Genomic DNA, 15,831 nt, shown 5'->3' on the forward strand with positions numbered 1-15,831 from the left:
AAAACATAGGGAAGATTGATTTCTTTATACTGAGTGTTGGTACAGATTCACTGGTTGTTATTTAACCATGTGAAATAATGCAACATACAGCTAGATAGTATAGACTAACTTTAAACTTCAAAAAATCCTCAAGCTTGCTTTCCTATTATATCTTCTCTATTCTGAATTGTGTGTGCTAAAGAAAAATCCAATGCTATTTGTTTAAAATATGAAAATAGTTTAGATTAATCCTAAAACTCTAGCATGTTTAAGAAAATTAAGATGAAACACATTAATTTATTCTATTTATCATTTGGCAGGGGTGGCCATTAATAAGAGTTTTTTCTTCACTTTAGTGTGAAAATGTATAATTACAATCTGTACTTTCAGTAAACTAGGAAGGAGAGGCTCTGATTTTCATGCAATATTTAATGATCTCTAAATTGGCGAGAAAGGAAAAGATTAACAAATTGCATGGTAGTCTGAATATCAGATTTAAATATCAGTAACAGGAAATTTTAATAGAATTGCCTCAGTCAGATATAACATGTAAGTATTGGAAACAGATTTAGAACATTTTAAATTTACAGCCCATAATAATCTATACATTCTCTCTCTCATACACACACAGCATTTAAATAGGATTAATCATAATCATTTGTATTCCCTAAAACAAAGGGATAAATTCTCTAAAACAAAGTGATAAATCTACTAAGTAAATTGCAAAAATTCTTGGACAGTCTTTTTTTTCTTTGTCCATTTATTGCTATTATATTATAAATACCTTTTACAAGTGTTTTCTACATTAAATATTATCATTATTCACATTTCATGGAGAGGAAACTGAAGCCTAAAGAAGTTAAGTACTTTTCCTTAGGATCTGGGACTCTCCACAAACATGTGGTTGATCTAGAAACTAACCCCAGGTCTTCTGACATTAAAGCAACTCTCTGATATACCAAAAGACATCGACAAATGTACACATCTTTGGAGACAATTATTTTTTAACTTTTAAAATACATTTTAGCACAATCCAAACATAACACAATAAGCACTTGGTTTGTGATTCATTCCTTAATTAAATCATGCAATTTAATTTTGCTTCTCCTTAAAGGGTTGTATTTTTCATTTTCTATCAGAAAATGTAATTCTAAAGTCTTGATGGCTAGGCGACATATCTGATTCTAGCGTTCCAACCAATATTATGAATGACCTCAAGCAAGTCACTTTTGCCTCTTTCACAATTAAAAATTCTAAAAACATTAAATTTCCCCATGCTCTTTTTGTACTAGCTCTAAGGAATCTGATTTCATATTCTGGGTCACTGGCTCTCCAAGTACGGTGCCTCGACTACCATCAGCCTCACCCTGAGTACTTGTCAGGAGCTCACTCTTGAGGTTCAACCCAGACCCCCAAATCAGGAATTCTGATATAGGGCCCAACATTCAGTGTTTTTACAAACCTCCTGGTCAGTACAATTCGTTCTAAAATTTGAGAACCATCAGTCTGTGTGAGTCCATCTAAGGATGCTTAAATTTCCAGGTTATTCTAATTCATAGATAATGCTAAGAACCAGTGACAAGATGCTCTCTCAGCTCTATAAGGCCCCTAAATTTCATTTTTTAAAAAATATTAAAACCAAGAATTGTACATATGTTTGTATTGTTTGTGTGCACATACAAAGTTGACATGTTAGATTTATGTTTTGTTATAATAGAGATTCCTTAAATATAGACAGAAGGATGATGATAATAACTATGGTTGAGATAATGACATTGTTTAGACAACTAATTTATATAAAGCATTTTTTGGCTGCTGGATCAATATTTATACATTCACTCAGCAATAGCCACCATGTTATCAAGTCTTTTTTTTCCAAGAGCTTATTTTTTAAAATGACTCTTCACAAAACAGTATTTCTCTGTTATTTAAAATTCATCTTCAGGATTACAAAGATAAGACTTTGGTGCTGTTTCAAATGGTGGCTTTCTGATATGAATGGGAATGGCTGAATATTAGAGTTTAGTATTCAAGAAGCTTTTGAAATATCTTGCTGATCTTCTCATAAAGATAAGAAAGATAAGGCAGATTTCCAGGGTGCTAAAAATATCAGTCAAGAATTACTGAGACATTGGGAGAACTGATTCAATATATGTTAGGGTTTTGTGGACCTTCTGAATGGAACCCCACCTATTTTCATTATTGACTTCTCTTGTGATTATCTTCCTTACTCTTTTTATGCCTCAAATGAGTGATAGAGTTACAAATTATCAGTAGCAGAGATTAGATGGTAAAACTGATAATAGAGATGATTTACAAAGGAGCAGCAATATTTGATTCTAAAGATGTTATTTTTTAAAACAGCCTGTTTGCTTTTCTAAATTAGTAGAAGCACAGTGGTTTTGCTAGAATATTTTCTATGTCCCCTCTGTTTTGCCATCTCCATTGACAACTCTACACTTTTTCCCTCTTCTCAGACAGCATGCTGACATGTCTCAGGCTCCTCTCTAAATGCTCTCCCTCAGGGAAACTGAAATGTCAGCTTTTGACTCTGAAAAAGATTGATTCATCATTGGGAGTTCATTTCTCCTTCGTACCACTCTTCTTTATAATGCTAGTTTTGATGTACATATGCAATTATATTAACACAACTAAAGGAAAGGAATGCAATGATATCACCTCCTTTCTAAATTCAGTTAAGTGAGCTCCAGGAATCATCATACAGAAAGAGAGCTGATTATCCCTGATGCTCTCTCAATTTCCCACCAAATAACCCACTATGGCTTACAGGTTTCCAGTGGCTCAGTTCCAAATGATGAGTGAGACATTAAAGTTTAATATGTTCTCATGAACTACATATCATTGCTCTACCTGATACATTATTTTAGTTTAGACTACCAGCAAGTTGATATTGCTATAAAATTCAGATGTAGTTTCTGGTGGAGAAACCTTCCCTAGTTTCTTTATTTTAATTTTTTTAAACAAAAAACATTATCTCTGGGGTCTATGGACTTTCAATTACCAATGCTAAGTTCTTCAATAGTATCTAGTCAGTTTCAAACGTGTCCTTCTGACAGTACATACAGAATAACAGTAAGTAATTAAACCATTTTTTCTCATTGTTAACCCTACAGAATCTCAAGACTCCCGTGACTTTGTTTGAAAATCCTAGGAGATACCTACTTCAGACTGATGGAGGGTGGAGTCTTACCTAGGATCCTGATGAAACCTAGAACCACTGGAGTCAGCTGCTACCCTGAGGATAGGAAAGTCCAGGGAAAGGCATGCAGTGGTGGAAATGCATCAGAGAAAGAGCCAGAGAGAGAGCAAGACAGGCAGACAGACAGAGAAGAGAATAATTTTTAAGAAAATTAATCCCAAGAATGAAAATTATTCATCAGAAAAGAATCAATACCTAAGAGTTATTACAGATCAGAATAGAATCATGTGGAGAATCCAGTAGACAAACATGGTTAAAAATTGAAGATGTGCACATGGGGTAAGGGGTCAACATTTTTAGTAATTAGTGCTGATGGAAAAGACTGGTGTTTCAAAAATCATATCCATCGAGAACATCAGGGAAAAAAAAATGCTATTGTCCAAACCTCAGAAGGTAGAAGAAACAAGTGTGAGTAACAGCCATCTATAATGCACATTGCACTCTTTGTCTGATTTTGTAACACTCAACAGATGGTTTATTCTGCAATGCAATATTGGAGTCAGACGTATTTTAAATAATAGCCAGAAGTGAGATAAGGTAGAAAACATACTCAGTTGCGGTTAAGAAAAGGATTTAAGGACACAAGCATAAACATTAGAAGGTAAGCCAAAACTTGAAGCTGAAAGCTCTCTTTTTTTTAAAGAGAGTATCAAAGTATGTTCTATGAAGTTATAAATCATGACAATTGTTTTTTCAGTGTTTCAGAGGTCTTCAGGCTGATGTGCAGTGACTCTTTTCTGTTATATAAATCTCTGGAAATCTTATTGAATTAAATGGAAAATATATTTTTTTGGAAGTTTAACTCAGAAATTCCCAAGGCCTTTTCTCAATATCACACCACAGTCAATGTCAAACCAATGTCAAACCAATGAATGTCAAACCACATTCATATAAGAGAGCCAAAGGAGACATTTCTTATAAATCCATGCACATACCAAGCACCAAAAAACAGCCTTTCAACTACTGTGGTATGATGTAGGTTAAAATGGAACTGTGCAGCCATCGTTATGTATCACAGTTGGCAGAGGATATTTCATTGATGTGTTCTTAAGCCAAGAATTCACAAACTTTTCTAGTAGTGGGAGTTTCCCATTCAAACAAAATAGATTTGTAGCGTTATTGAATAAAGTCGATGAAAGCAGAATTAGTTTGATTGAAGCTGGGACATTGGGGGATGTCCAGTGTAATTCTCACCACTTTGCCTTCCCATCAGCCTACACAGTGGCACCAGCTTATTCTGGGAAATCCTTACGCTCCTTCAAATGTAATTTAAAAGAACTGTTGTAAACTACCTGAATTTTAGACACCAAAATACTACACTCTTGGATCACATTAGTTCCTTCCAATTCTAGTTAGAAAATAATGGTATAAGGTAAAAAAAAGAAGAATCCAAACACTAATATGTACATATATGTGTCAGCTTCCCATTTCCCAGAGATATTTTTAAATTTCCTCTAAATCCTTCAAAAAATATTCCAAGTACATGCATATATCCACACACACATGCACACATACATAGACCCACATGCTTCTCTTTTACACAAATGAGAAAACAAAAATCATGCTAATTTGTACTTTGCGTTATCCAATTAAGAATATTTCTTAGAAATCTCTCCATATTTGAATATATAGTTGTATCTTATTAACCACCCCATACAACATCAATATTTGGATGAAGCAAGGTTTTACCAATTACTATTAATCGACTATCATTTTCACATTAAAATTTGTTTTATTTGTAACTATGAGCTTATAAACATCATTTAAAAAAATATGGAATGCTTCATGAATCTGTGTATCATCCTTACATAAAGGCCATGCTAATCTTCTCTATATCATTCCAATTTTGGTATATGTGCTCCCAACACACTTATTAGCATCTTAATAGAGAAATATTTGCAAATGCATTCAACGACCTTTGTAGGATGGTGTTCAAAAAGGGGAACTGCTGAGGTATCATTGACCTCCAATAAGCCATGGAGACTCACTTTGAATTTTCATCGGCAGGAAATGAACAGGACACTTCACCAACATACTCCACATCAAATCTATTTTATCTTTGCTAGAGATGTGAAAGTGATATGTCATTTAAAATTTGCAGTGCCTAATTGGGGGATTGGACATATCTTTATAGTATTCAGAACCATTTAATTTCTTTTTTTCTGTGAGCTTCTTACCCATATCTGTTTCCCATTTTCTAATTAATTTGTATTGATGGAAAATGTTTCCAAAATTTTCCATTTTCAAACTTTATTTATGAATTTACAATTTCATATTTTATTTTGTGATTTTTGAGTTTCATTTAGAAACTGATTTTGAGTAGTGTCCTGGTAACAATATTGCTTTGCTTTGTTATTTTTATCTTGGTCAGTGGCTGGTATAAGATCTACCATAAAAAAAATTCCCTTTGTTTCTAGGAAAATTATATCTGCATTAGTGTTAGCATGTTTCTTCCATTTTCATGAGAACTGGGTAGTATTTTATTTTTCTCTTTTGATTCTTGGTTACTGGGAGTTTCAGAGTCAGATTGGATATTTCTTCAACTTTGTATTTGCTGTCAAAATTAGAATATTTCTTCCTCCATTTTACAGTACTAGTCTTTATTTTAGATTCATATTTTAGTAAACAATCCTAAAGCAAAGCTTCCTATGTTGTACATGTGCATACGTGTGTGTGTGTGTGTGTGTGTGTGTGTGTGTGTGTAGAGGGAGAATCTGTTCCAAGCAATCATGAATACTGATCCAGGCAAAAATTTCCAGAACTGTGTCTTTTTTGTAATTAGAGCCATGTAGGTTCTTGTTATCTATTTCTGTATATCAAAGTGCCAAAAACGTAATGGCTGAAAATGACAAGTTATTATTATCTCTCATGATTTGGGTGGTTGATGCACAAACTACATGGCTTTCATTTGGGACCACTCATAGAGTTGCGGTTTTATGGCATCTGAGGCTGGCATCATCTGAAAGCTTCTTTTACCTTCTTTGTCATATATGGTATCTTGATTGAGATTGGCATCTCTCTCTCTCCAAGTGCCTGGCTTAGGCTCTCTTGCAACCTGACAGTATCAGGAAAGTTAGATTTCTTACATGGCTCCAAGAGTGTGTGCCAATGTCTCAAGTGCTGGGCTTGGAAGCTCTTATGGGCACCACTTCCACCAATAGTCTCAGCAGTCACATAGCTCACGTGACAGGACCATCAAGGGATTTATGATTATCTTTAATCCACAGGAGCAGATAATAAGAGTGTACTGCTTTGGAAAAAATTACTATGGAAATATATATACGTGTGTGTGCATGTGTAATATATGTGTGTATAATATGCGTATATATATATGCATGTATATATAGATATGTATTATTCACTATATTGAAACTATTTTGTTACTCATTTGTTTATTTATTTATTTATTTATTTTTGGCATAGGCAAGTACGGGGAACTGAACCCGGGTCTCCAGTGTGGCAGGTGAGAATTCTGCCACTGAGCTACCATAATCTACCCTATTTATTCATTTTTTGTTACTCTTATAATCTATTCCTGACCAGTCTATGAGGTGGCTGTTAAAAATCTCTTTTTTAAATGCTATTTGAGAACAGACACAAAGTAATGAGTTTCAAGTTACATGGCTAAGAGTTAGTCATATGGATGGAGTTTGAACCCAGCAACAATAGAACTCGTTACCTTGGGGACTGCGAGGGTGGTGTGACTATCTAGAGTAAAAGGCTCAACAGGAAATGCCCCTGAATGATCTGAGACTCGCAGAACCACAGAGATTTTGAAATGGACAGAAATTTAGAGATTATCTTGCTTGACCTCCTTTGATTTTCATGATAAAGGGAAGGATTTGCAGGGAAATTGGAAATGGAGTCTTTCACAGTATAGTGATTATAATCTGACAGATTCGTGTCGCCATTCTGACTCTCCCCTTAGCTGAAGCTGGACTTCTGAACTAGAAAGTAACTGAAACATAATGCGTGTTAAATACATATATTTGTTGGACGAATGGATGCATGAATGTATGATTCCAACTCTTGTGATGCCCATAACAAATCACCAAAGAGTAACACAGACACATTAACATGAATCATATATTAATTTTCTTGTAAAAATCATTTAGCAGAATCTGTTTAATCTCAACAGTGTTAGAATATTTAATTAGATAGATAGATATAGCTTTCACCCACCCACCCCCCAGCAATAAGATATCTCCTGAGTAACACATAATTTATTTTCTATGCATTTGACACATTCATGAAATAAGTAAAAATGTATCATAACTCAGATAATTTTTTAAAACAATAGCGATTTGAACTCATTGCTCAATGTTAAGGAATGTGTATTATGTTCTAGAATTCCACTATTGTACCAATTCACCTTCTGAAGTTCCCCTGTATACTGTGGAAAGATAAACTTCTTCCCCTTTGAAAATCTGTTTTAAAGAGCCATTAGAGTTAGAAGAATTTGGTTGTTGAAAAGCACCACTGAATTGTGCGAACTCATGGTAACGGGCCACGCTAGCTTATATTAACCTGGAAAGCAGAGTAGATGACTTTGCCTGACATCCAGCAGGTATTCTTCTTACAAGGCTTTTCTAATGACATGAAATTGTTGACTATAAAGTTTTGTTTTAAAAAAGTTACTTCATTCTCAGTGGAATTCCCATTACTACCAAAATCCCTTTCTTTAAAAGAGAAGAGATGATTTTTAGCACAGATATTCAAAGATTTCAAGACAGATTTTGTATAAGCGCCCACACCTCTAATCAATGTTATTTGATTAGCTGAAATAAGTGATGAGGATTAACCAGAGAAAACACAAACATCAGAAACCACAAACAATTGAAGGACAGAATGTTAATATGAGGATGTTTTTTATGCGTGTTTTATTTGTTAGTTTGTTTTTCCTCAGAGCCCGTCAGTCCCGCTTTTCTCTTGTGGTTAATATCATCATAGTAGTCTTTTCTATTTTACAACTTACAAATTCTCATTATTTTTTTCACTTGATCCCCAAAATATAAAGCTATGAAGAAAGTAGAGCAGATATAATTACCTGCATTTTTCATATAGGAGGGACGCAGGTCAAAGAATTTTGACACGTGCACAGGCAACACAACTAATATGTGGCAGAGCTGAGATTGGAATCTAGGTGTCAAACCCCTAATCCATGGTTTTTCCTACTGTAAGTGCAACTTCTATATGCCTGGGACTTATAATACACTACTCATAAAATCTTCACAGGAATGCTATAAAGAAGGCATTGTTATCCTCATTTTACAGGAAAGTTAAGGTTAAGAAAAAAGTAGAGTGTTTACCCTAAGCGCATAGAGTGGCAGAATGGGCAATTGAACCTGTTTATCTAAAACTATGGTAAATGATATTACCTTTATGTTATATAACTTCCCTTTGTGTGTTATATGGACTCTAATTTTTCTAGTTAAAAAAATTTTAATGCACTAGGGCTGAAAGACTATATGTAATTTCATTTATACTCTGTATATATAACCATATAGGTAAATTCCCCTCCTTCCCTCTCTCTCTCTCTCTCTTTCTCTCAATTTCTCTTTCTTGCCCAGTTTTTGAATCACCGTTTCAACTGCTACCAAACTGAAAATACCAATGTGCTGTGGTGCCTTTTGTTCTTTCTCAAGTTTAAGGTGCACCCGCTTTTATTCCAAATTAAATTATCTCATTGATTTTTCAGTCTTATAGAGTGAAAACCTAGAACAGTCTGAGAATTCACCAGGGAGAGAGATAGTCTTTAAAATTGTTTGCAACTGTTCCTCAAATAGAACAGAGAAGACCAGGAATCATTTCCTGTAAGGAGATGCTGATTTCATCTTAAAGAAAAAAAAATTCCTGCCGGTGCAGAAGCTGTATTCATTCTTAGCAAGCCAAAATGTCTTCACTAGATAAGATATTTATTTCCTAAGATAATAAAAATAATAGCATCTTTTTGAAAACTGATTCAGTTAGAATTAGAAATGGACTGTATTTCTAATTGGCCATCTCGGCTTCAGTTGTCCAAAATCTGGCCCAGATAGAAGGAAATAGGGGACCCTAGTTCTGTTCGTACCTGTATATTGAATTAGCATAGAGATTGAAACAACTGTTTCCCCCTAAGGTATACAATCTAGTTTTTTGGCAAGAAAATTGGAAAGTGTTCTTTTCCATCTGCTTTTCTTGTACTATTAAGTGGTTAAATGTATCATTTAGATTACACTGAGATTGATAATCTAATTCCAATCTCAATGCATTAATTCCATCAAATTCAGTTAGACATAAGATGAAATTTTTCAAGTGACTTTCAATAAAAGAATTTATCTGATGAAGTTTGAGGTTTAATGACGCAGACATAAAGAAGAATGACTAGGACACACCACAATTCAAGAATACACTTTAATTTAAATCATTATGTAATTATCAATATGTTCTTTTAAATATTTTAATTGAAATGCTTACCTTAAAAAATAAGGCCATTTGAGTTTAAGAATAATACATTATGTAAAAGCAAATGTTTAAAAACTCTCAGTTATAAACACATACCCTTTATTCTCTGTTTTCTGTATATTGATTTGATTAAACATATAGATTTGCCTGACTTAAATGTGTAGAATTATTTTCGATCATGTAACTCTTTGATTCACTTCAGTTTTATCTTAATGACATTTGTTGATAATTTCCTTTCTTAAAGGCAATCTTTACTCAGGATTGAAGATGATTGTCTATTAAGTCTGTGCACATGCCATATCCTTTACAAATAAATGTCTTTGATTCACAAAGGATATACTAAAATTGCCATGTAGAATAGGAATTACCGAATCTTATCTGCACTGAATCTCAACTCCATTTATTTTAAAAATAATATTACAAAATTACTGCTTTCTTAGAATTTGGAACGGCATTTTTCTTAAGCAGTTAGGTCAATTAGATGAATGTAGAGAAAGAAAAAAGAATGGAAGAAACAGAAGAAGTGAGGAGAGGAGAAGAGATAATGTACTTTTTTTCTTACAAGAAAATAAGTGATTCAGGTCAATTTCATTTATTAATGATGTTTCAATTTTTCCATCAGAATGTGGTATTTAAGAGTTCATTTCTTATCAACTATAACCTTATGATTGTTGTCATTTGAGATAGAATTGTCTTGAATATTTCTTTTTCTTCCCTTGGAATTAATTTAAATTCTAAATTAGTAAATTCAACAAAGGATAATTATAAAAATAAGTGACCACATTATATACTGTAGTACAGAATTTCATATATTAAGTGTCAATATTTGGCATTTATTTTACCTCAAACGGATTTTAGGTTTCCTTAAAGCCTTACTGTAATTCCCAAAGGAAATACCCAAAGGATTCTTGGATATGTCATAGTTGGAAAATAGGAAAATATGTTCTAAGACTGGCTTGAAATACAATTACTTCAAGGAAATGAAAACAAGTGAAGAATTTATTTGATAATTTATTACCTATTGAAAGAACCATCTTGAACATTCAATTCATTGAAAATATGAAAAATTCTGTATTTTTGGTGCTTTCTATGTAATAACAGATTACTCTGTTCTAATGTTACATTTGCCATCATTTCATATGGCTAAAATATAATGACACATATTCTGTTATATGCTTTAGTATTATAATTCAGGTATTTTCGTCCCACAGTTCCCACAATTCAAACCATAGTGTGGTTTATCTAAATATAAAAGGGGAGCTTTTGAAGTTCTAAATTGAAAAGATGATTTCATAGGGAATGACAGGCATTCTGCTCCCCTATAGTCCAATTGGCCACATTTATAGAAAGTAAGAAATAGTTGAGGATGACCAGAACAGAACTGGGGAGCGAAATTAAAGCAAATACCCTTAAGTATCAATGGGAGACTAAAGATTTAATCAGCTATTTCAGGGCCCAATTACAAAATATGAAAAGTTGTAAGGAAATGTGTTCTCGTCTCTGAAGCAACCACTAAATCAAGGTGAAATGGAAACAAGCAGTGTCAAGGTGAAGCTCTTCAAATAGATTCATGGTCACAATGCCTGGATTTGGGTAGGTGTATTAGTGTGCTGCTGTGACAATTTGTCAGAATTTAGGAGCTTAAATTATACAAATTTATTATCTTGCAATCTTATAGGCAAAAAGTCTAACTCGTGTCTCACTGAGCTAAAATCAAGACATTAGCATTGCTATATTCTTTCTAGAGGCTCTGGAAGAATATTTATTTCCTTGTCTACTACAGCTACTAGAGACCCTCTACGTTTCTTGGTTTGTAATCCATCTTTAAAGCATCACTCTGGTCTCTTCTTCTGCCCCCTTGTCCACTTGACAGGGCATTATGATTGCATTTGTCCAACATGAATAACCCAGGATATTCCCAGTTTAAAGTTTTATCTTGTTAGCAATCATGAGATAAACTACAAAGCAGAGTCTCACTAATGTGCACGGGGCAGAAAAAAAGGGACCCCTAACCCAAGATGCTCTCTGGCATCTCCCCTTTGCCAGTCAGGTAATATATTCATGGTTCCATGCGTTAGGATGTGGACCTCTTTGGGAGGTTTTATTCTGCCTACCAAAGAGAGACAGTTCAGAGCAATGGGGGGAAAATGAGGCAAATATCATGCCCACTGTTATTAGACTGGTTTGTGGCTGGTGTCAATTGTGAATTTTTGTGTTGCAGGTGATTCAAAACTTGATACAAACAGGCTTAAAAAAGTGTATCATTTTTAGTTTCCGTAGTCAAAAGTTTCAAGGATAGGATGGGTTCTGATATAACTGAGTATAGGAATTTGAACCATGTAATTTAAGATTGAATTTCTCCCGCTCCATCTCTCATCTCTATTTTCCCAGGGCTAGCTCCTTTCTCAGAAAATCTTTCTTTCAGTGCTAGTTGCTGAAACTAGTGACAGTGGCAAAGGTTAGACTAGCTTGTGGGTGCAGCTGGGACAACAGAATGCTTCTTTCCTTTCCTTTCCTTGTCTTGTATTTGACTTTTACCCCAGCCTCAGTGCCATCCCCTCTATTTACCTACAAGTAGCCAGAGAGCATCTTGGGTTAGGGGTTCCTTTTTTTCCCCCCCATGCTCATTAGTGAGGCTTTGCTTTGTAGTCCCCCAGTGCCTTTGGTCATCCCATCCCCCCATAGACCCAGTTAGGATGGTGAATTTGGTGACTGTAGCCTTTAAAATTATAAAATTCTGTGGGTCTTCTTTCCCTGACTTTCAGTATCACTTAGTTTCAGACCTTGCTTAAAAGCTAACAAGTTATTCCACTAGTTTCGTGAATGTAGGCAGTAGTTTTAAGATTTCTGAGTGAGAGACGAAGAACTATAAATCATGGCACAGCAGGCAGAATGAACTTCTTCCTTCATATTAGTGTCCCTTTGCCCTTCCCCCAAGTCTTATGGCGACAATGCTGATGTGTGTCCAGGAGGAGGCTGCACACACACCGGGGTTGCGTGACATGTAAGGAACTCTGAGCTTAGGAAACCTCAAAAGTTTAGAGGGGCTGCTAACCAAACTTCCTTCCCCCGCTGAGGGAGGCATCATTTCTTTATGTTGGTCAAAACTTGTCCTCTGCACTTCCTCCAAAGGTGTTTGCAATAAAAACATTCTTAAAACCAATCTAGAACAAAAGCTGATATTGCCTTTTCTCACAAAAGTTACAGGAACTGTAGACACCCGCGGAGAATTGTACCCCATGAATACCTCCTTTATCACTAATCATCCTGCTTGTAGTATCATAGTTCTTAAATTCTTAAGGCTGTGACTTAAAACTAACCTGTTCACATAGTTCTTAAATTCTTTCCCTGTATTTTCCTAGTGATTTTTACACATTATTGCCTTCCGAATATTCGTTGGGTGACTTAAACATCAATCACTCTATAATTCTTCCTGCTTCCATACAATGCTATTCATTTTATGAGGACTTTATAAATGGAGGGTCATAGACCTGAATTTATTTTTCTCATGTGAGTGCTACCTCTGATCATGGTCATTTTTTCTCTAATAAATTGTGCCAGTCTGATTATCTCGTCTTGCTTTGTATCCTTCTCTTCTGACAGCCAATTACTGACTTTCATTGGTTCCTCGGCCTACATTTTCAGTGCTTAATTTCTGAGCTACTATCGCTCTATTTTTCTTTGATGTCTAGCACACTGAGCACTTCTGGAAAGAGGGCCTTCTCTGGTAGAAATAGCATGAGATATCTGATGCTTACTAGTCAATGAAGGTAAAATTAAGGTAATGTATTCCAGCTCCCCTTTTTTCTATAATAAACTAGAGTCAAAGCACATTGATGCTCTTTACATGTGAACTTTTTTTTATTGATTAAAATCTTCACTCACATATTTTCTATACATGGTGCACAATAAATGGCTCACCATGTCATCACAAAGTTGTGTATTCATCACCATGGTCATTTACATGCGAATTTTCAGGAAAGCAAAATCGCAATTCCTGTTTTTAAACAGCAACACATTATGTATATGTACATAAGTGTAAAATTTAAGGTTATGTAATCTGGAGCAAGACTGTACAGACTTAAGCTAACTACTTAACTTCTCCATGTCTCACTTTGCTCATAGCTGGGGGTGGTGGTTTTAAAATTAAGTATAATGACATTCGTAAGCTACCACATACTATGCACTAAGTAAGTTAGTACTTAACAGGTATTTATAAAATATGAAGTCAATAAATAACTGCTTATTGTTTACCAAATTTAATCAGTATATTTCTAAATGATTTTTAACACAGATTCAGCTTTTCTCTTCACCTTTTCTCTATTGTCCTTTAATTATTTTCTCACCCTTGGTTTTGGATCTCTGCAGTGTTAATTCATTGTCAAGGGGAAATCAGAAAAGTAATGACATTGAAGAACAGATCAGTGATTACCAAAGTCCTTAGGGTGACACAAGAAGTGCTTCTTGTCCAGCTGTGTCTAGATGTGAAGCACAAAAATGTCCTAGCAACAAATGAAATTTGTTTTGTTGACAAAAATTTAAGAGACTCGCCCTACCTTCATGTATGTGAATATGTATGCCTGGAACTTAGAGTCTCATTAACTTTGTTTTAAAAAATAAAATAAATAAAACCAAGAATATCCTGAGAGGTTTAAGAGAGCTAGAAAAATGTAACTGAGAAAGCACAACTTTATTATGTTTTTTTCAATATATTATTGTAAATATCTACTTCGGCCAGAAATAAAAACCAAGAAACAGGAAGAAGAAATTGAATATAAGAGACATATTTTAGAAAGCATGGGAAAAAAAAACTCTAAAAAAACAAAGACAAAAATCTATCTTTCTTTTACAGTTATTTATGTATGTGTCTCGTATTTACCTACGTTCTATAAGCTATTTCAAGGCAGGTTTTCTGTCTCTATCTTGGAAATCTCTGGAATACTTACCATGGTGTCTTTCACAGTCAAGTAGGTGATTGGAAAGTAAAATATTAAATGAGGAGTTTAGAGGAAAATTGACTTAGCTGTAGTTCCCCAGGTAAATGATTAGTACAAGGTAAATAAAGTTATTCTGGCCGAATTTGTTTGGTCAAAAGAAGTATTACCTTCTTCTACTCAAGTCCCTTTAAAGAAAACTTGAATCACTTAGCAACAGTGAGCTAGTTTGCATAGAAAATTTTATACAAACCAAAATTATTCCTGTTTTAGTAAGGGACATGTTTAAAGAAGACTTATTTTCCTTATCACAAATTATAATTTATTTTAATAAGATAGTATTTGAAAGATGGTGCTTTTTGATTGTCACATAGAGGAAAAGCAAAGTAGAAATCATAATTCCATGGCATATTGTGAGACAAGATGATTATAGAATAAATAATACTTTCCTTTGTAATAACGTAAATGAAGTCTCACTTGGAACTGTAATGGCCCAAGCAGAGGACACCATGTTCTCCTGGTGCAAGTAATTCCAGTCTGCCCTTTTGAAATGAAGAATGATCACACAGTTAATATACAAGGAACAGATGCTTTAAAGGATTGTCCAGGTGTACCCTGATACAAGTGCCCAAAATATGACCTAAATATTCTTATTAGTGGTAATTCTTCACCATATAATTTAAGCCCTAGCATGCCCTGTTTACCAGTGAGAAAATGTCTTCCTTTAAAATATGACTGGTTATTTTTGTTTTAAATATAGGCATGTAATTTTAAGCTAGGAAGCAAATGTTTAAACCTTTGTTGATTAGAACATTCACTATTTACATTCCGTCAAATGTAACTTTAATTCTGTATTTTGACCTGCTTAGTAAAAGTAAAGCAGCTAATTTCGATGAATAAAATAAATATTTCATCCATTCTCTGAGAAGACTTCTGCTGTCATTGTTAATTAAAATTTAGTTTGAAGAATCTTGGGCTTTCAGAACAGGTTAGTTGAAATAAATCAATAAGATCAAAATATTAATTACTAAAAGGTCATGCAGGAATATACATATCTTCTTCTCCAGGTAATCAAAGCTCAAAATAGCAGAGTCTCTGGCAAACTAAAGCAGAACATGATTCAAATACTTTAAGTCAAAAAACAGATGAGACACTTCTGCCCTTTGCAGAAAGAAATCATTCCTTTAGAAACCAAGGACAAAGAGAGAAGTTTAAATAGAAGCCAAAAACATCACATTCCTTAAATAGGGGCCC

At 34.2% G+C, this 15,831-nt stretch overlaps 1 protein-coding gene and 1 non-coding gene across 2 annotated transcripts in view; one reads left to right on the forward strand and one right to left on the reverse strand.

The window, feature by feature from the left end:
* The window catches only part of PCDH15 (protocadherin related 15), a 1,748,268-nt gene that overhangs the window by 202,934 nt on the left and 1,529,503 nt on the right, over positions 1-15,831 (forward strand). The gene's annotated exons all lie outside the window — the stretch shown is intronic.
* On the reverse strand, positions 4,967-5,069 carry LOC143654645 (U6 spliceosomal RNA). The gene has a single exon (XR_013161850.1). It is a non-coding gene; the product is annotated as a U6 spliceosomal RNA (small nuclear RNA).

This window comes from Tamandua tetradactyla, chromosome 13, assembly GCF_023851605.1.
Source record: "Tamandua tetradactyla isolate mTamTet1 chromosome 13, mTamTet1.pri, whole genome shotgun sequence".
NCBI lineage: Eukaryota > Metazoa > Chordata > Mammalia > Pilosa > Myrmecophagidae > Tamandua > Tamandua tetradactyla.